The sequence below is a fragment of the Molothrus ater genome, chromosome 2 (assembly GCF_012460135.2).
Source record: "Molothrus ater isolate BHLD 08-10-18 breed brown headed cowbird chromosome 2, BPBGC_Mater_1.1, whole genome shotgun sequence".
In the NCBI taxonomy this organism is placed as follows: domain Eukaryota; kingdom Metazoa; phylum Chordata; class Aves; order Passeriformes; family Icteridae; genus Molothrus; species Molothrus ater.
Genome location: NC_050479.2, coordinates 82,879,768 through 82,902,032, shown reverse-complemented (window position 1 = coordinate 82,902,032; position 22,265 = coordinate 82,879,768). Strand labels below are relative to the sequence as shown.

The window sequence follows — 22,265 nt, the reverse complement described above, 5'->3', positions numbered from 1 at the left end:
TAGTTGGGCTTTGTGTCTAATGTTCCACTACATTTAAATTGGGCATTCCGAGATGCTAACCCTTTACAGCAACTCAGCAAGGTGGCTTTGGTCTGATTCAAACAAAAGAAGTGAAGGGTGATGCATGAGAATTTATAGCTGGACACTCAGCAGTGGCTCAGATTGAGATAGAATTGGTCTCAGCTATTTTGGTGTGACTTGAAGACACAACCTGAAAATTGATGTCTGTCTCTACTGGGGTACAAAAATATCAGACTTCTCCACTAAAAAAAAAAAACAAACCCTAAAAAACTAATGGGAGTTTCTGGTTATAGTAGTGACAAGATTTACAGAGTTTGCCAATTTAGCTCTCTCCCCATGTCTGCATGTGACTTTTGGACGAAGGATAATAAAAATAAAGCCAAGAAAATGTCAAGAAAGGAATATGGACACAATTACTTTGCTTTTAAGAGCTATGTTTGCTTTGAAATAAGCCTTAGATTATTACAAGAGAGTTTGTAAATTAAATATCATATACTTATTTATCTTTTTGTATAAACAATTTTTATAAATTACTACAGTTACTCAGAAGAGTTGTCTCAATAGTCATCTAATTTCAAAGTCTTCCATCATTCTGAGAGTTTGAAATACAGGGATCAAAAAGGAATTCTTTCTGTATTGGAAACAGAGGTCCTATAATATCTAAACCAAATATCAGAAAAACAAACAAAAAAATCCTTTTTGTAAATTCCAATTCTGGTATAAGCTTTCTTTTAAGTCACAGGAGTCAGCTCTGAATACAGTACAAAATCCAATTTAGCAAAATACCAGCTGGTTTTGATTTGGATATTATTGTACTTTTAATACAGATTTTTGCCTTTCTGATTAAGTATTTGTACAAGTAGAAGCAGGTTACTTCAGCAGCTGAAATTGTTCATATAATTGGTCAAACAGAACATCAGACAAATTATTTTCATTACGCATTTCAAATGAGAGCAGAATGGAGTAGTGTTTCAGGATTTCTGTAGCTACCCTCCCAGAGCAACTACTCTGCAGCCAGGTATGAAATCAGTTAGTTAAACTGAGGCTTTTAACATTCCTTGTTCGCTTTTCAGACTCTTTGTTTACATTGGTATTGCTTTTAAATTCCAATAAACACTTGTTCTATACTGAGCTGCTATTTCTTGCATTCCTGATCACGGGAATAGGAATTACTATTTATCCATGTGCTGCTTTGTCCAGGTTTTATGTTGTGACCGTCAATCACCTGAGAGCTGATCACATTGATTGAAAATGTAAGGTCTAAGCTCTGATTTTACTTTTCTTCATTCTGCAGAGCCTACTTTGGGGAAAAAAAATAAAATAGGTGTTTGAGAGACCTATTTCATGGCCCAGTTGATGTCCACTAGCACAGGTTCTAGTGCCAGCAGAAGGCTGAGAGCAGAAGCATGTGACAAGGGTCATGTCCCAGCATGGCTGTCTCTTCCAGAGGTAGTCACACTAATGTGCAGTTTGATGCATGCAGTTAAGTTTTCACAACACAGCAGTGCTCAGGGACCTCCCTGTGCTAAGCACAGAAACTTCTTTCAAGCTCATTTTTGCCTTTAAGGATTCAGAAATAATAATGTTTCATTTAAGAAATTGAGAGTTTTGGAGCCAACTTTTCCCTTCCCCTTTCTGTTTTCACTTTCTGCTCAGCAGACACATCTGGGTTCTATCAAAATCTGTCTGGCTTGCAGTCATGAGTATAGAAGTCACTTGTCATACTCTGCGAGACTGCAATTGGGCACCCAGGATCAAACAGCCAAATGACATTTTGAAAGAAAAACAACCATAAATTTTTATCTATATGCTCAGTAAGAAGTTAGTAGAAAAAGCAGAACCCTGGTCTCATCTTCAGTCTGAGGCTAATGCTGCCACATTTGCTGCTGTGTTTTTGAATGGTCTCTATACCACCAGCTCAGTCAAAAACTTAGAGGCAGGTGCTGCACAGGACAGGCTTAAGGATCACACCCACATGCCTGACAGCATTGTCCAAATGCTCCTTGAATTCTGTCAGGCTGGTGCTGTGACCACTTCCCTGGAGAGCCTGTTCCAGTGCCCAAGCACCCTCTGGGTGATGAACCTTTTCCTAATCTCTGACCTAAACCTCCTATGGCACAGCTTCATACAGTTCCCTTGGCTCCTGTCACCAGAGAGAAGAGATCAGTGTGTGCCCCTCCTGTTCCCCTCATAAGGATGCTGTAGACCGCAGTGAGTCTCCACTCAGATTTCTCTGCTCCAGGCTGACGGACCAAGTGACCTCAGCTGCTCCTCCTGCAGCTTCCCCTCAATACACTTGACCATCCTCGTGGGCCTCCTTTGGACACTCTCTGACAGCTTCTTTGGATGCAGCCCAGGGCACAGTTGTCTTTCTCGCCTGCAAATGCGCATTGCCGGTCACATTTAACCTCTCATCCACCAGTTCCCCCAAGTCCTGGTCTGCAGGGCTGCTGTTAATACATTTCATCCCCAGGACTCAATTGATATCATTGGTTGCCCTGACCTAGGTATGGGACCTCAAAACTTGGCCTTGTTGAATCTCATGAGTTTCCTATGGTCCCATCGGGCATTTCAGAAAAACCTGGCCGATAGAATTTACAGCAACTTTGGAAAAAATATAGGTTACTATAATAATTATTGTAATTGTTAATAATTATTATTTTAATGTTTAATGATATTACAGAAGCTACACAAATATGAAGTGGAGCAATACCAGTTTTTTTTGGGTTGATTTGACTGCGCCATAGTTTTTCTGTAATGTACCACATGTAGATCTACTACACACGTATGAAGCAGAGTCATGATACACTGCAGTTGCCTCTGGGGCAGTTACTAGCTTCCTCAGCCTCTTCGAGCATAAAAGCAGAAGCAATCTGATCATTTCTGCAGGTATAAATCTGCAAAAATATTGTCTTCTTTTTTTTCTTTCAGTTGTCATGGCAGTATTCTCAGTGGATCTTCTCTTTTAGCTGAGATGCGTTTAAGTCTATGTAGTCAGCACAAAACTGGAATTCACACATTACTTTTTAAATAATTTTTGCTGGAAATTGAGGTTATCACTCCTAGTTATTTTGGTTTTAAGCACTGGTTGCTGTCTATCAGCTAAGCTAATTTGTGTACCAAGAAATGTCATGTTAATCATATGGAGAATACAGAAAGAAATGAATCAGCTTTTAGTAGTCGTTGAAAATGCAGAATTGCAGAAATATTTTGCTGAATGGACAAAACCTAAAAAGCTCCTCAGATTCATAATTCTTTGGTCCTTGTATCCTCTGATGGTAGCCCTTGTAATATCTAACCAAAAGGTTTCCTTTTGCTCATTTTATATAATGCCCTTTCAAAATGCATGTTGGTGTTGCATTTAGTATCTGAAATTAAGTATCTGTTTTCCTTCTCACCTTTGCTCTTTCTGTCTTCTTTTTGAAGAGTCCCATTACTTCTACATTTCTTTTTCATAACTCATCTCTATTTTCACATTTTTGAATGGTTGCCAAAGCAGTAGTGGAATTACTGGGTTTACTTGTATGGTCTTTGTCTGATTTCCAGATGGAAGTCTTTTTTCTTGTGGTTCACTTGCAAGGATTTGTCCTCAGGTGATAATAACTTTAATGTACTTTCTGCCAGTTTCTGTTTCATCATGTTACCTCTTGCACTTGAGGGTTCAGCAAATCTGACAAACCAGCAAAATGCAAAAGGTAATAGAATTGCCACAGCAAAAACATTTGCTAGCGTGGGGATGGAGGGGTAAGGGAGCTTGGTTTTGGTATTATTAATAATAAAAGCAATAACAAAACTACAGAGATGCAGGAAATTCTTTTTGCAGACTGAAGTACTAGTTTATGTTCAGCAACCAACCAGGGGCAGGAGAGGTGAAGAAAGCAAAATTGATCCTGTTTGTTTTCTCCAGTTGTCATTACTGCCTGATACCTTGACATTTCTTTAAGTGCCTTAGAAGGAACAGCTATGTGATTCTTCTCTTTTCTGATAGATTTGTGAGTTAGGTCAAGGTTCATTTCATTTCACACTGGGAAGGCTGAGGTAGGAAAGTTAAATGTTTTTTGTGATTGCACATAGAACAGAGGAAAAGCTTAATTTTCAACCCCTTTGTCATAGCTTAGTCCTAAGGCAATAGCTAGACTGAACCTACCTGCACAATTTGTTGAATGGCTCTAAGTTTTAACCCATCTGTGTGGAAAGGTATCTGAAATGTGTTCTCGTTGGACCTTTAAGGGTCCTTGCTGGTTGTGGCCACCCCTGAGGTGCAGCATCAAGCTCAGTGACCTTTGTGGGGACTCTCAGTGACTTCCTGGGTCTATGAGTATGTTGCTAAGATTTCCATCCTTTTGAGGTTAGTGGTTCTTCATGTTACTGTAGAAGGATGTAGTGGGTTCTTTGTTGAAGTGGGGCAGTTTGCATCAGCCTGCTCTGTGTATGAGAATTTTCGCTAAAGGCAGGGCTGTGCTCTTGGAGTGAGGCACATACTGACTTGGAGATACAAAGTAATTAATTAACCAGCACTACTCAAGCTTTTCCATCAATAGATTATGTTCCTTTCAGCAGTTTGAGCTGGCCTTATTGCTGGGATGTTGTACAGGGCTGGTCAACACAGTTTAAGCAGTTTTTGTAATACTGAATTGGTAAACTTGGAGTAAGAGGAGAAAACACTGAAAATATAAGAGCAAAGCAATGGCAGAAAAAGTCACTAAGCGTAGCTGGAACTTCTTTAACAGATATTTTTCTTCAAATGCAGAAGTTCATTAAGAAGCCACTGAAGTGGACCAGAGTTCAGCAGAGTGCTTAACACTGTTCCCATGTAACTGATACAATCTGTGTTGGTGGGACTTGGTGTTACTGGCGATACTTTGAGCTGAAGTTAACCCAAAACTTAGGTACCCTTCTCAACTGCAAAGTAGCAGTCTAACCTGCAATTCTTCCTTTTAAAAAATTCATGCTATTGTTTTTTCCATTTCTGTATAAAACTAAAGAAAAAGAAGAAGAATTCTTTTAAAATCCACCTGATATGTAAATTGACAGGATTTAAAAAAAGTTTTCAAGATTGAATACATCAAACACACAGACAATTCTGCTTCTTCATTTGTTTGTAATTTTAAATTTATCTTGAAATTACAGTGGAGTTTCAACAAGAATGGCAGTCTAGGAGGGAAGAAAATAACATTTTTGTAAAGATCTTGCACTCAGATTCAATCCAACAAAAAAGTTTTAAAGGCACCAAGGAAAAAAATTAATTGCTGCAATGACTGGTCTTTGACTATTGAAGCACTAGTGGGAAAAGTTAGTGAAGCATCAGTTGATCTGAAAGTAATATAAAGCAGTAATACTGCCTCTGATTATTAGATGCAAAAGTTCAGACATTGTGATGCAGGAGTTTTGGGCTGGAACTCGGCAATCACTACTCTGTCCTTCCTTCCCTTGAAAATTCAATAAGAATAAGTACCAAAGCCATCCAGACTTAAACAGCCCATATAGTTCTAAAACCATAAATAAATAAACCTGTATAAAAAATTGAATGGCTATGTTGTTCTTACTCTTCTAATGCGAAGTATTTCCCTTGTAAACCACTCAGTTATCTCTGTCATTTGTTCTTAATGTGTTAGAGGTTTGTAAACAACCGATTGGCAAAACTCCAGTGAGGCTTTATAGAAGCTATTATCTAAGATTTATTTTAAAAATTAAACATTTTAATGTTCGTAGGAAGTCAGTAATCCAGTTGGAACAGTTTAAAGAGGTGAGGTACAGTTAAACAATTTCTAAAATTCTCTGGTGGAGACATTGTGGACTATTCCCAGCTGATGTGTTATATTAACTTATAAAAGTAATTTTACTGGCTAAATTATTTACCATTCATTTGATTGACAGCAGTACTTGTTTTCATAGAAATAAATACTTGTTATAAATGGCATTACACATACAAGGCGTAAACTAACAGGGAATGCTTTTTTTCCTGTACAATATAAGTAAAAAACTTGGAGAGTTGTGTCTTTGTCTATGAGCTTTTATGGGATGTAGTTGTATCAGCTTTTGTCATACTTTGATCTTTATTCAGTATGAGTTCTTTATTAAGTTTTTTCATCACTGTCTTGACCTGAGGTATTACATGTCTGTAGTGGTTTTTCAGAGATAGTGGAAAAGCTTTAGGTATTCCATAAGATCATTTTTTAAAATATGATGGAAAGTCTTCTGAAAGGTGCTTTAATGGGAGGGACTGATAGATCAAGTTTTGGTTTCCCCAGCTGGCATCCCCACAAAACCACTCTCGGACACTTCCTGCTGCAGGGTGAAAGTGCATGAACTGAAATAAAATTAGAGAAATCTCAGCAGTTTGTGTCACAAGCAGAACAGCCCCTCTGAGGGACCAGCTGCTCAGCATGGGGCTATCCATTGGCTGTGGTCTCTTTGTGGGTTGGCCTTCTTTGCCATGCAGTACCATTGCTGCTCTGATTTGGTTGTTCCTCATTCTCTTCTCCTTGGTGTTTTCTCTCTTTTATTAAAGATGCTTTCACAGAGGCTTGGCTGAAGGACTCAGCCGTGTCTGTCACGGTCCATTTGAATCGCTCATATTTACAGGGGAAGGTACTCTGTAAATTAAACTTTATTCTCTGAGCTCAGTAGGTAATGCAACAAAGAAACTAGTTGCAGCCATTTTCACAATAAACGATCCCTCTCATGTCCCAGAAGACAATGGGTTAAACATTAACTCTTCAAATTGATGAAGAACTGGTGAGTTCTTCATCTTCTATTTGTGCTCTCATTTTCAAGTCTTCCACTTTTCTGAGAAGCAAATAATACTGATCATGTGGATCTAGGGAGACCTCGTTGAACCTTCATTTTCTAAAGGGGCTGCAAGAGGCCTGGAGAGAGACTTTTTACAGGGATGTGTTATGACAGGGCAAGGGGGATTTAGTTTAAACTGAAAAGGAAGCAGGTTTGAACTAGATATGAGGAAGAAATCCTTCACTATGAGGGTGGAAAGGCTCTGGCACAGGCTGCCCAGAGAAGCTGTGGATGCCCCATCCCTGGCAGTGTTCAAGGCCAGGCTGGATGGGGCTTTGAGCAACCTGGTCCAGTGGAAAGTGTCCCTGCCCGTGGCCGGGGGGGTTGGAACTGGATGATCCGTAAGGTTCCTTCCAACCTAAGGCATTCTATAAATTGATTCTATAAAGTGATGCAAACAACCGTACTGGGTGAAACCACAGGCATGTTCAAGCCCTTATACCAAATAATGTACAGAATGTTGTGGAAGGAGTTTGAAGGGAAAGGAAAAGTTACCTGCTCCTAGGTATATACAGTTTGCGTATTTTACAATTGCTACTAAATGAACACGTTCATTTTGTCAAATAAGATATTTTTTGAAATGTGCTTTACAGGGATATTGCATTTTAGTTAATAGTAAAGTATTTTTAAAACATTTAGATTAGTGTAGAATTTTCTCATTAAACAGTGCAATTTTAAATGAAGAAGTAGAGGGGAGAAGCAGCACTCTGTCTTCCTTTCCTCACCTCCACTCTGCAAAGTTACGTGGGTTTTGTTGCAAAGTCTTCTTTGGGTCTTGTCAGAAATTAATTTTCTTCAGAAAAAGGTACACTTTTTACATTAGGCTGCATACCATTTTTTTCTTTGAAAATTTTTAAAATCAATTTTTAAAAATGATCTGCTCATCAAAAAGGTATTTATGCTGCATTGTGAAAGATTTTTGAAATACTTTGTTCTAAACTAGGCAAACCTGTAGGGCTTTTTAATGCTGCTTTTTTTTTTAATCAGTATTATTTTCTAAACTTTGCTTGGTTTGTCAAATATTTTGGTCCTTATTGGCATTGTTTTTCAATTTGACTGTGAATATTTGGAGCCCCAAAATGACAAGAGACCAACCAAAAAAGTTTAATAAGCAGTAAATTATGTATTGTTTAAGGCCACTTGTTTCCTTGTCCCTTGTACTATGAGTTTTCAGTTTCTCTCCTCTCACCTCTGTTGCTTCTCAACAAATAATTCTATCCTGCTTCTTTTTGGACACCCATTTTTATGAGAAGGTAAGAATTTGGAGAATATAAAAGTTATTTTCATAGCAGTTCTGACATTCAGATTTGCTTTAGAGCTCTTTTGGCAAAGGTTGACATCTTGTTCCAGAAAATACCTGGTAATGTCAGTCTTTGTGTGACTTTTCTGAGCAGACAGCCTACAAATATTCTGTACTGTCCTTCTTAAAAGACAGTTGTAACTGAAATCTTGACCTTATTGAAATCTTCAAGAGTTGTGCACTCTGAGTTTTACCATGGGTAATACAGTCATGTCTTGCTTCTGAAGGATCACAGAATATCCTGAGTTGGAAGGCACCCACAAGCATTATGGAGTCCAGCTCCTGGCCTTGCACACGACTGTCCCCAAGAGTCACACTGTGTGCCTGAGAGCATTGTCCCAACACTCTGTGAGCTCTGTCAGACTTGGTGGAGTGACCACTTCCCTGGGGAGCCTGTTCAGTGCCCAGCACCCTCTGGGTGAAAGTTGTCCTTATCTTTGATCTAAAACTCCACTGACACAAGACCGTTCCCTTGGGTCCTGTCACTACTCCTTTCATTTCTACAGTACCACCCATAAGGGGGCAGGGAATATAAACCTGAACAGGTAAAGAGAGCTCTCAGCTGTACTTTGGAAATGGAGACTGGAATTGCAACTTTTTGGAGAGGTAAGAAATCATCCATTAGCTATCCTGTGGTTATTTGGGAAGTTTTCTAAGATTTAGTCAAATTTAACAAATTATTGTAGGTTGGTTCTTACAGTTTGTCACCAAAAGTCCTTGCCAAACTTGTTCTCATGCTACTTCTGTACTGGTTTCCTTTCAAAATTTTCTTCTTTTCATGAAAATATTTTGGCTGCGACATTAAGGGGGTCTGTTATTTAATTCCAGTGCTTGCTGCATTGGAATCTCAGTACAGAGAGGTCTCTAAGTTCCACTGAGGTAAACCAGGTGTGAACAGTTTAGTCCAAAGTAACACAAAGGGAACACTTTGATTTTCACACATATATTTTCACTTCTGAATAGTGGCACAGAATCTAGTTAGCAGTTGTGCTATTGTGCCACAGCTGTCTCGGCTCCAGTCTTGCCCTCCTATTCTTCCAATGAGGCTTTTTGATTAACTTTTTATTCTTAGGATAGCAATTTGTACCAAGGATCTAATTAGAACTTTATGTAACACAGGCAAAGCCCTCCTTTTGCAAGTCTGTCTCGCCTCAGTCCTGCTAATCTTGCAGCTTTCAGTATGGAGGATTCTGAAATATCTGATATTTCAAGCTATCTCCTCTGGTTGAAAACAATTTCAGCTATTGAAAGTCGGGAACAGGGTTCATTTGATTCTCTTGTCCCGGTAAGGAAAACTGTAACATACCTCTAAAATAAGGCATGTTTTTAAATGTCAGCTCTGAGGGTTAGGCTTCTTTTGGGGGGGAAATGAATGAAACTGAACTCTGATGAACTGAATGAACTCAGACCTATGACCATAGCTCTTCTGTGTTTCTTTTGGATGGAAAGATAAGTAATAAAGAACTGTCTTTTACAAGAGCTGGGGATTTTTCTGGGGAGAGAATGCATAGTTCTATATACCTGGAATTAAAATATATTGACAGTATTTCTTTTTTATCATTACTTTAATGATCAAGGAAAAAAACTATATTACATATAGTTTTTACTTCCTGAAAAAACATGTAATTGAGATATGCCTTTAAAATGATAATAAATATAAGTTGAACATTTGGCTATTACTGCTTATTACCAGATAGCATACAGTAATGTTGCATATTGTGTATAAAATTAGTAAGTGATTTCTTCTATGTTTACATCAATATGTGTTGCTACTTCTAATTCCAAGTATTTTGAAGAAGCTATTTATTTATATTCATGTTATGTGCACTGGAAATATTTTAATAGCAGATGGCTTTTGGTGACCTGGTTAGGTAAGCCAGGTAGAATGTTCTGGACAGGAAAGATGATAGAGTATCTTTCTTTCTCCTATGTCTCTTCTTCTCGTGTGAAGTATAAATTTAATAGGGTATTTTAAAATTAAAATATGCTAATATTTTGCAGAAGCGACACACATCTGAGCTGTTAAGTATGTGATGAACAAGCTAAAGAATTACTCAGTTCTAGCTGTGTCAGATCAGTATTGAGCTAATAAGTGAGCAAAAGGGTCTTCAGTAACAGATGGGCTGACAGCAAAAAAAAAAATGCTTGAACCCCTGTTTGTATAAGGGTAGAGCACTCTATAATTGAAGAAGACATTTCAAAATGTGTCACAAAGCATATAGCATGTGAAGGATGGGCTGACTTTAACTTTGGAGTCTCTTGCTTTCTCCTTGTTACGGCTGCCCTAAAAAACCTTGTGCCTCCCACAGATTCTGTGTTCTTCTTGCTGTAATATTTTCTATGTCATTTTTCTCCCATTCCTCTGAAGCACACGATGTTCCCATTTCTTGTCCTCCCAGCCAAACATTTATTTAGTATCAGGGTCAGGTCTGCAGTGGGGTTTTTATATGTTAGTGCTCAGAATTGGTGCACCTGCCTGTGAAGTTGCTTAGTTTTCGGAAAGGACCATCACATTAGGTGTTAGTTTTTCCCAGACATCCCATGGCGAAAGTCAGGATTTACAACAGGCTGAGAATGGTAAATGTGATATTTCTGGCAGGCATCAATTTACTGGAGGAGGGGGTTGTGTTTCCTTTGGAGGGTGGGATTGGTGCCTAAAAGGTAGGGTAGGAGGAGACTGGATCTGTCCAAATGGTTCGGGGGGAAGGCTGCCTCATGTCTGAATGCCAGTTACTTGGGATAGATGTTGAATTATTTTCAAGGTTTAAATGCTATTGTACAGGCACAAGAGAAATCTGAGTTCCTGAAGCTGAATATTTTTAGGACTGTGCTCTTTGATTCCTGTGTTCTACCTCTCTCCTGCCTTAAGCAGACAGCTCTGTTTGTGTTACTAAATGCTATGCTTAGTCCTTTTTCAGGTGTTCTCTCCTAGTGCCTGATGTATAGCGTATAACTTGCGGTTTCCTTTGCCAGGAAATGTTTTCTTTATCCCTTCTGACAGTAATCAAAGCTTATTTCTGAAAGCACTCTCCTGGAGTTTTTCCATTTTAAAAAAGAGAACCAAACCACCATCATATGAGAGACAGATATCCAGGAGATGTTTCTTATTGTTACTGTTTTTGCTATTATTACTAGAGGAAGAGGCTGCCTTGACACTCTGAACCGTTTAACATTCCGGTCTTTTGGGGGTTGCTGTTCAGTGCATGAAGGGTGGTTCTGACGTTTGAGGTTCCCTTAATTGGTTTGCAAACCTATCTTCTCAATCTTGGTTCAGGTCAGTTCTGACAGTTTTTAGGTTTTGTGTCTTTGACTGTTATGTGTATTGCTTGATACAGTGAAAGATGAATGTTGTCTTTGTGTACAAGGGAAGTCATTCCATTTTGTGGGATAAGTGGCTTTTAATTTATATATTCACGCAGTAAATTCAGAGAATGCAGAACTTTCCTGGTCCTTTTCAGGTCTCTACTAATAATGTATACAAAGAGCAGCATCCTAAATGTTTGTGTTTTACAAATCAGAAAATATGTCTTGAAATCAGTAACTAAAAGATATCCTATAACCTAGGAATGATCATGTTTCAAAGTGCTGCCTTGTATTACTGTGCCTGCATCATGAGAAAAAGGGCCATGTTACTTGCTGCTAGATAAGTCGCTGCTCCCACCTATTTTAATTCAGTTTAAGACTATTTTTTTTACTCAGTGTTTCTACATCCAATTCTAGCGAAAACAACGCTGTTAAGAAATGACAGAATGCTGAAGTGTAAAGATGGGGAAAGACCTCATAGGTCGCATCGCCCATCTGTCAGAATGTGAGCACTGCCTACAGCAGTCATTTCAGTGCTAACCTCAGTTTGTACAAAGGAGTTTTAGGCAACAAAGCTTCAACCTCTCCACTAGGGAGACTATACTATAGATTGCTGAATTTGCCACATAGTTGTAGCTGTGGATAACATCTACTGGCTGCCCTTGGCATGAAACTGAAAAATATTCCTACTGTAAAAATTGCAAAATATTGATTGAAAAACAGGCAAGTATAATTTTCCTGCTATGAAGTGCTTTTCATTAATATCATCAAAGAATTATTTAAATATTTTTATGTTTCTTCCCTTTGGTTTTAGTCCGTTTTGTGAAGTTTGTTTTTTAGTCCTATTTGCACCCATAATAGGACCATAATAGGTCCTATCCACCTATTTGCCCCCACAATCTATTTTTTTCAAGTTCACAAGGATGCTTTTCCCTTTATCATTTCTCAAGGAGAATTGCCTTCTTTTTTTCCAGGCCTGTAATTTTAAGTGAGGTGTATTTTTAAGGTTCTGTGCAACTTCTTTATAAGAATGTTGGGTGTGCTTACTCTCCACTCATTTCCATTGTGGTTCAGACTTATAATAGCCCTTGGCATTTTGTTTACTTAAGCAATGACATATCATAGAGCTCCTTTTGTGGCACTGTTACTTCTCCTCAAGTTCAGTCCCTTTACATTGTTTCCTTAGTCTCCAAACCTGTGGTGCTGTGTTGCCTTGATTTTCTGTTTGGAAATTTATTGCTTAATGCAATTTATAAGAATTGAGAGGTCAACAGCAATGCATTTTAATAGATTATGTGAGGAGAAGTAGGTGTAGCTTTCTTTCTCCATGGAAAATATCTCTTTATAGAGGATCTATAAGGTGATAAATATATATGTTTAATCAGTTGCTAATTTATGTGTTTCTATTTTTACATGACAGCTTTCTTTGTGGCCACGGTACTGCTTCTACTTTCTCTTTGTTCAGAGATCTTGTTGTGGCCTTGCAGTACTTGGAAGGGTCTAAGTGAAAGATGGGGACAGACTTTTTAACAGGACCTACTGTGACAGGATAAGGGCTAATGGTGTGAAGTTGAAAGGTAATTTATTTAGATTAGATGTACGGAAGAGGTGTTTCACAGTGATGGTGGTAAAACACTAGCACAGGTGCTCAGAGTTGGTGAGTGCCCTACGCTGAAAATATTCAAGGTCAGGTTGGATGGGGCTCTGAATAACTTGATCTAGGTGAAGATGACCCTGCTTATCACAGGGGCCTTGGACTGGATGAATTTCAAAGGTCCTTTCCAACTCAAACCATTCCATGATTTTATGATTTGTTGTTTTTTCTGCTTGGCTCCATTCATCTTCTAGAAAGGCAGTTTTCTTAGCTTGGGCTTATTGTCATACAAACAGAGCCACAAGTCAGGTGCTCCCTTCAGAGCCCAGCTGGAGTGAGTTCATGTCTGCACAGAATACATTGTGTACTCAACATTTTCTTCCATAACTGAAGGCTGCTCTTTTGCTTTCTTCTGCTGGTCCAGTCTCACCTCCAATAATTGATTTGTAGCTTTTTCAGAAAATAGACTGAATAAAAGGTGCTGAACAAGTATCTGTTCTACAGTGAAATTTCAGAAAAATTGGTGTTTTGAAGGCAAAGCAGATTTGACTTAGGGAATTTAATTTTCCTGCCAGTTTACATAAACATTTAATTATTGCATTGGATATTGAGAAACAAAGATGACAAACTCATGCTAAGGGAAAACACCTCATCTTGAGGTTCATCTTCATTCCAGATACCTCCCCTCCTCTAGCCATCACTTCAGGTCCCACTCAGTGCCTTTGGAGGACGAGAGACTTGGGGTCCCTCACACGTGGGGTTTGATCCAGGGTCAGGACATGCTTGTTTCTCTTTGCTGCTCCTTTTTCCTCACCCTTTTCTTCCTTATTGCTGGTTTCTCCTGCCCCAGTGGTGGGTCTGGTGTGACACTGGCTGGAGCCACCTGTGCACAGCATAGGACAGCCCTGGCTTCTCCTCGCAGGAGCTTCCCTTGCTGTTTCCATCCAGTAGGGAGCAGAAGGCAGGCAGAAGAGACACAAAATTCATGCTTCACTAGGATGTACTCCTTAAACCAGAGGCTTGAATGTAGCAGAGTGAGGAATAACAAGGTGTAAAGTCTAGAAATTGGACTGATTTTTCTTCTCTGTCCAAAATGTTTAAACTATGAGGGAAATTGGTCCTAAAAACAAAAAGAAAATGTCATTTTCATATTTCCACTCTCTGTCCTACATCAAGATTGCATCATTCAAAAGGGAGCATCCTCTTCAATCAGTAACAACCTGATGGCATTACAAAGGTTCACAAGCAGAGCCCTGGCTAAGACTGGCAGCTGGTGATGTTCCTGCTGGGTGCTACAACCTGTAAAATTACGGAAAATCTGGCAGTTCTGGCACGTGCTGTCCTGCAAACCACCCACAGAGCACTCGGGTTCTCCGGCTGAAGGACATCAGCAAGAAAACTGAGATTTAAAAATGGTTAGCAAGCCCTATAGTAAAGTACCAAATAGTTGTAATTTTTGTAGCAGAGCATCTCCACTGAGAAATGCATTTTATGCCACATGAAGCTAAACCATGTAAAAGAGCTGATTCCCCCTGAGCCCTGAATAGCTGCACTTCACACATGGATGTTTATCTTTTAAACTGATGTACTATGAGTGCAGTAGTCCTGCAGTAATTTAGGGTTTGAAACAAGCTGTCGGGCAAGCTATATATATTTGATATACTTGGAATTATTTAGTTAATTTTATTCATCACTTGGAGATTCTGGGCCATAAAGGGGCACTCTGGGACATCAATTAAAACTTTTCCAGAGGACGTTAGGGTAGAAGTTTACTTTCACTGACATAAAAGTCAAAACATTCTTTGTTCCAGCACAGACCAACTTGAATTTGCAGTTTATTATAGATATTCAAAATCAAGTTTGTTTTTTAAGTTCTTCCTGTATACTTAAATATATATACATTAAGTGAAAGCATTTGGCAAAATAGCTTTGCCTCTGTACATACTTAGCCAGAATCTGAGAATTAATTTGATGCATTATATGGACCACAGTAAATCCCAGCTCTCCTCATGGCTGCTTCAGTGCTAAAACAAGGTTTTTGGTGATTTTGCTATTTGTGCTATTAGAACCTTTCCAAAACTCTAAAACTTTTCTATTTCTTATTCTTTTGTCTCTTATGAAGAGTTTTGTCTCTTTTGTCTCTTTTAAAACTCTTCATGAAGAGTTTTAACTCTGACACCAGTAAGCCTTGATGACTTCTGCCCTTGATAAGCAGAGATGAGCACTCTTTGGCACTGATTCCTTTCTTGCTGGGCTCATGTTGACAGTACTGAATGTAACAGATTAACCTGAAAGCAGGTGTTTCATTCTTTAAGGTTCATGTTCTGATAACCTCTTTTAAGAGTTACTGAATTTTGTTAAAGTAATTCCCCTGTTTCACATTTAGTTTTGCATTCTCTCTTTTTTTTTTTTTTTTGTTCTCTTCATCTGCATTATAATTTTTAGTCCATTTGTTTCTGTGTTTTTGAGGAGGGTTTTTATAACTCTATGCAGAAATGTTACACTCAAATTTCAGGTATTGCATGATATAAAAAGGTAACAGAATAAGACACTGGATAATTTCTTTTTAAGCTTAGTGTACCATGATGTTAAAAATAAAAAGCCATATGGTAAGGCAGCCTTGACTTTTGAAAGAAAGGAGGGAAAGCCTAATATGAGGAGATACCATAATTAGTTTGCAAGTGCAGTCCAGATCCAGCCCCTCCATTGTTTGCATTGGGATCACACATGTGTTTGTTTTTCCTCTGGCCCTGTTCAGCCTTTGGAGAAAGTGTTGCAGGCGTTTGTAGATGTGGCACTCAGGGATGTGGTTTAGTGATGGGCTGGGCAGTGCTGGGTTAGCATTTGGACTCTGTGACCTTAGAACTCTTTTCCAACATAAATGATTCTAGGATTCTATGAAAGAAATAGCTGCAATTTTCTTTTGATTTTATTTTTCTCCCTCTGGAAAGAGTTCTATGTTTGTGCACACTGAGGCTGGGAAAAAAAAAAATCACGCAGCTAGGTCAAATAGGATGCCTAAAACCTAGATGCATGCTTTTCTTCTGGTCTATTTTGAGTTTGTGTGCATTCATGTGTATTAGCACAGAATCACAGAATATCCTGAGTTGCAAGGGACCCACAAGGATCATCAAGTGCAACTCCTGGCCCTGCACAGGACATCCCCAAGAGTCACACCATGTGCCTGAGAGTATTGTCCAAATGCTTACTGAACTCTGTCAGGCTTGGTGCTGTGACCACTTCTCTGGGGAGCCTGTTCCAGTGGCCAGAGAGCTTTTCCCATTGATATTTCTATGTCCTTCATTAGATCTTATACTGGGGAAAAAAATTATGTTACATTAATAATTGCTATTTCAACCTGCTAACACGTAAGATCATTATAGGGAGAACTTCAGCAACTGTAAAGTAGGTGCTTTCTTCTCAATCCCTCTGATAGCCTCTGAATCCACACAGAAATGTTTTATTTTCCTTGTGTATGAGTTTTGGGGTTTTTTTAATCATGCAAATTAATACAGTTTTAAATAGGAAATTATTCCTAAAGATTAAGAAAAAACAATGTAAAACTCCATGTCTGCAAATAAGGCCACCTCCTTTGAAAAGTGCAATTTACATTTAAACTAAATGGCTTTATATGAGGTTGCATTATATACAAAGGGAGTGGTCTTGAGGATTTCTTGAGGCATTTTTCTTCTTTTATGGCATCTGCAAGCAAAGCTGGTTTTGACTTCTGTTTTATGTCTCAGAGCAGAGGTAGAATTGTTTGCTGCTAAGTCATTCTTTAGATGTTCAAAGAGGTTCTCTATCTTTTACATTTCTGATTAATAGAAATGAAATGTGTTTTTATCTTTTAGTCTTTCAGTTTGTAATTCATTGGTAAATATGACAAAAGGTGCTGTGTGTTCTGTGATCTTGAGGCCTCATAGCATGCCAGAGAATTATTGTTTTGACATCTAAATTGTCATTTAATCTTTCCTGCCATTGTGTGTAAATGTAAATCTATTTCTTGCAATTGTGAAACTCCTGAAAACAGGAACTTAAACTAATTCAGTATCACTTTCTTAAGGCCTTAAGCAGTCTTACAGTATGTATCTGAGAGACGCAGCATGCCCTATTCGTGTACACGTATAGGGACTGCTCTACTTTGTATTATCAAGACACAAAGTGCTAACATTTTAAAGTAATACAAAACTGCAAATGTATATTTCAGAGAGTGTTTCAGAGTTTATGGCTGATTGCCTGGAAAGATGAGCATTTAACTCTGATATACAGGCCAGAGTTTATTGTCTGCACAAGGTGGCAATAAGCCACTGACAACTCAACTTACTTTTCAAATGGTAATACGTACACAATTGTATTATTCTCAATTTCACCACCCCCTTATTTTGAGTTTAATTAAATGTAATAATGTAGACAATGATGGTTAAGATAGCAGTAGAGAGTTCTAACAGCCTCAAGTTGCATAAGAGAAGGTTGAGAATGGATATTAAGAAAAAAGTCTTCACTGAAAGGATGATCAAGCCTTGGAACAGGCTGCCCAAGAAAGCAGTGGAATCACTGTACCTGGAAATGTTCAAAATCCAGTTAGGTGGGGTGCTTAGGGACATGCTTTAGGAGTGGACCTGGCAGTGCTGGATTATTGGTTGGATTTGATCCTAGAGGTCATTACCAACCTTATTGATTCTATGACATTAAAATTGCAGCTAGGAATAGGCATAGGTGGGCAATTTCAAAATGATGACATACTTGGTTCTGTTTTCTTGTTAAGAAGCAGTGTGCTGTGCTTATGATTTATAAAGTAGTGGCCACATAACTATGTTTGTGATTTTGTGGTCTGGTGTTGAATATAGTCCTGCATAGTAGGAACACTTAAAACAAGGACTTATGAATGCTGCAGAAAGCAACCCAGTATGATATGGATAGTCTCTAAAACTGTGAGTAGTATGATTAAAACCAGTCTACCAGGATAATGCTAGCATTCATGGTAGAGGGAAAGTTCACCTGTTTGAGAGGTATGAGTCATACCATACACTTGTAGAGAATTTGGCAGCAGAGTAATTGTTCATGAACCATGTGCCTTTTTGTTCTGTTTCTACTGGCTTCAAGTGCTTTTACTCTGTCTTGCTTCTAAGTTGTGCTTTTGGCAGAAAAGCAAGCAGAACAATCTTGTATACATTTGTGGAAGCAAAGCGTTTTATGCTCAAGTCCTTTAAGAAGAAGAATAAGAAAAATCTTCCATTTTTACTTTTTTTCCCAAAGCTATTCAAGTTTTGTCTCAGCTATGCTCGTCTTTCACTGCAGCTGTCAGTGTGATGCCTTTTTTCAAAGCACAGAGACGGCTCAGCTGAAAGCAGAGCTTGCAGTCAAGGGTAGGAGGAAGGTTCATGCAGGGAGCAGGAGCTGTAAGTGTGACTGCACAGTACATTGTCAGCTTAGTATGATACTTCACGTATAGCTAGGAATTGGAATGGAGAGGGAAGTGAGTGAGGAATGGGGAAAACAGGAATACTCAATTACTACACTCAGTAATATTCACACTTATGGTGATTGGCTTGGTTTTATTTTGCATCTGGGAAGAGCTGGTAAAGTGTAATTTACTTGGTAAACTGTGATTCAGTGTCTTGGTCAAGATGGCAGAGAAGGTCAAAGCACAGAGTTAAGAATGAAGTCATTATTTTCCAGGAAGCTATTTCTTCTCAGCCAGTCTGAAGCCTAGATAAAGGCTGTATAGATCTGTGTGGGTATACAGATTGAGAGATAAGATGCAGTACTATCTCAAAGACACTATAGGCTGAGGTTCTCAAGAGAATCTAGACATGTTTTTGCATGCCTTTGTTAATTTATGCACAATTGGGAGCACTGTTGATGAATCCTGGTTCATAGATTTGTCAATGTTCTCCATTAGAAGTACAGAGATACCTGCGTATCTTTCTTGAGAATTTGGTGAACCAGTGTGGCATGTTTTCAAGTCATGTTTTCATAGATACAGACACATCATTCTGGAAAGTAAAATCTTTGACTCTCGTTGATACTCATCCCTTCAGTAATTTCACTGTGGTTACAGGACTGTTTTGATTCTGTTGTGTACTCCATGGCTAGCACTATATTAGGGCTCTCTCCAGTGATTGCAAACTGTCTTCTCAGCTTTGCATGATTGAAGTCTTCTTCTTTAAAGCATGAGCTACAAACAGGGCCCAGCTAATGAAATAATCTCCATTTCCTGCACTTTAATGCAATTTTGCAGCTCAGGAGGATAGTGTTCTTCAAATTACCATATATCAGAGAGATGGGAGCAAGATGTTTCCATTAAATCATATTTCTTATTAAAAAAAAAAAAAACAAAGCCAAAAAACAAAATAAACATCCCCCCCCACTCAAAAAAAAAAACCCCAAAAACAAAACAACCAAACCAAAAGCTAAAAAGACAAGTTGTAACAGGAAGCACTGTCCCATACTCACAGAGAAACACATGCCCAGATATGAACAGGAGGAACAGAGAAGGCAAATGCACTGATGGTATTAGTTGAGAGTGCTTATAGTCACTATATCCATCTGAAACTATTGCGCTGTGAATTTTTCCATGCCTGTCTGTCTGAACAGGATAAATGCCCCAGTTGAAGAAAACCATCAGTTTGATAGTTTAGTATAGTTTTTCAATCAGTAAAGAATACAGTAATCACAGTGTTGAAATGAACTCTGAGTGATACACTGGCCAGAAAACTAGTTCTTTACAGGCTTTGCAGCAGGGCCAGTCAGGAAAGGATCACATCATTCAAAGGAGCAGCTTTCAGTGCTCAGACTTTTCCTGTGGAAGGGGTGATGGACCAAGTGATAACCCAGAGATCAGGATTAGGTAGGAAGCTAACAAATGGAAGCATCATGGTGAGTGTCCATGGTCTGGGCCTCCAGAACATTTTGTCAAGGCTCGTGAAGGACAGAGGGAGGTGATTAAAAAGGAGGGAGGTCAGTTTACAAATGTTTACAAGTGTTTGGATTTTACCTTGTCAACCTAACATCTTTCTGTGATGAGAAATCTGCTAGCTCTGTGGATGAGGGAAGATCAGTAGATGTCATTTGCCTGGATTTTAGCAAGGTATTCAGCTCAAATTCTCTTTCATAGCCAAATGAGAGAGAAACTAAATGTATGGGTTTACTAGAAGATGAGTGGGACACTGGCTAGACCAGCAGACCCAAAGAGCAGTGGTCAGCAGTTCAGTTACTTTTGGTGCTCATACAGAGTTGATAGAGGTGCTAATGCTGTTTATCTTCATTAATAACCAGAATGATTATATAGAGAGCATTGTCAGCAAGGTTTGAGGTAACACCAGACTGGGAAGAGCAGATCATACACCGGTCTGTTCCCTGCTTTTCAGAGGAATATAGGAGAAGGAGAAATGTGCTGAGAGGAACCTCACCAAGTTCAATGAAAACACACAGGAGTTCCCCATGGCAGAATAAAACATGGAGCAGTCCCAGCCAGGCACAGTCTGGCTAAGCTGCAGCTTGGTAGAGAGGAGAACAAGGTGCACATGAGTCAGCCATTGCAGCAATGAGAGGGAATGGCAAACTGGGCTGCACTTCCAGCCTGGGCAGCAGGGTGAGGGACATCTCATCCCCTTGTCACACTGCACCAGGAGTACTCTGTCCAGTCCTAAGTGTTCCCACAGTTGTTTCTGATTTCTTTAGCTTTTCTTCAGGAAAATCTGATATAGATGAAAGGCTTTGTTCTTCAATAGGTTAAAGAGATTTTGGTGAATGCTTCGGAAAATGACTTCTGAAAGATTTTTGTTATTTTAGTAGATACTGTTTTATAAATCATCAGTGGAAAGATGCTTTTATTCTGAAAACTGCAATTTTCTTTGTAGTTGGTTATAGACCAACACAGTAGGTAAAAATAAAAAGGAGATAAAATCAATACTGTAAAAAATTGCCAAGCTTATTCTTCCTGTAGCAAAGGTACTACTTCTTAAGTTTATTGAGCTAAATATTGATGTAAGAAAAAACTCTTATTCTAAAAAGAAAATAATTTGTTTTACCTCCAATGATAATGCAACTATAGGAATATTCCATATGCCTAAAGCTAAAAATATTATAATCATATGGCCTTCTGCTTTTACCTATCACTTCAGTGTGTCCAGTATTTTGGGACGCAATGAGAATAACAGGGTATGGGCCTATAATATCTTTTCAGATACTACGCATTTTAATATCAAATAATACCTTACCGTGACACTGGTCCATGCTATGAAATGCAGACACACCAAATTGTATGCATTTAATTTTAATTCACAGTTACACAGTTGTATAGAAATCATGGCATTAATCAGGAGTAGCTTTTGTCCAGTAACATAACATTTCTTTGAACACAGCATTATCCTTGAATGACTCCACAAAAACTGTTGTTCTCACATTATTTGAATTATTGCAGTAATGTCACATTCCTAATTTGGGCTGGTAACAACCAAAGGTTTGAAATCCCACAGTAAATATTTGATGACAGAAATAGGATCAGTGTTTTCAGCATGCCTGCCATACACAAAGAGACCCTGCAGTCTGTATGAGTTTAAAGTGCAGCCATTCAGTGACAAATACACAGTGCAGATGAATAGAGCTAGTGAGCTACTGTGCTAAGCATTAGTGTTTTCATCAGCCCAGTACAGTGACTGAAGAGTCTTTGCTGCCCAAGTAGGCATGAGAAAGTGTGCCTTCCATCACTCTTTGTACTACACTGACTACATGTAGGTCCGTCTGAGTCCTTGATTTATTAACAATCCCATCTTGGCAGTCCTGCCTCAGTTTGACGTTTTACTGATGGTGCTTGCCTCTGGCTTACACCTTCTCTCAACTTCCTGGTTTTCTTCAGAGGCTGAGCCAAGCTTATGCAGCTGGGTCATATCAGAGCTTGGCATTGGGTCAGTACCACTGAATGCCAGAATGGAAAGAGCAAGAGGTTCAGGTGGTTGGAAATGAGCCTGGATATGAGCTTCATCAAGAAATTAAAGATCAGGTTCGGCAGCTTTGCAGATGCTCAAGTCTTTTTAAACTGTTCTGTATTTCAATCTGAACCTCAGCTGAGTGTATGTGAGCCATGCCAATTATATGTAAAAATATACAGCACAATATACCTTTGACATAAATATCACCATATATGTGCTTATACATATCCTATACAGTACTGCTAAGTAGTGTAAGCATTAAATGTTTCTCCTCTGTAAAGATCGGTTCATCATCTTGCTTCAAACACAAAAGGTGAATTTG

At 38.7% G+C, this 22,265-nt stretch overlaps 1 protein-coding gene across 30 annotated transcripts in view; it reads left to right on the top strand.

The window, feature by feature from the left end:
• Positions 1-22,265, top strand: part of DLG2 (discs large MAGUK scaffold protein 2) — a 984,854-nt gene that overhangs the window by 573,527 nt on the left and 389,062 nt on the right. The gene's annotated exons all lie outside the window — the stretch shown is intronic.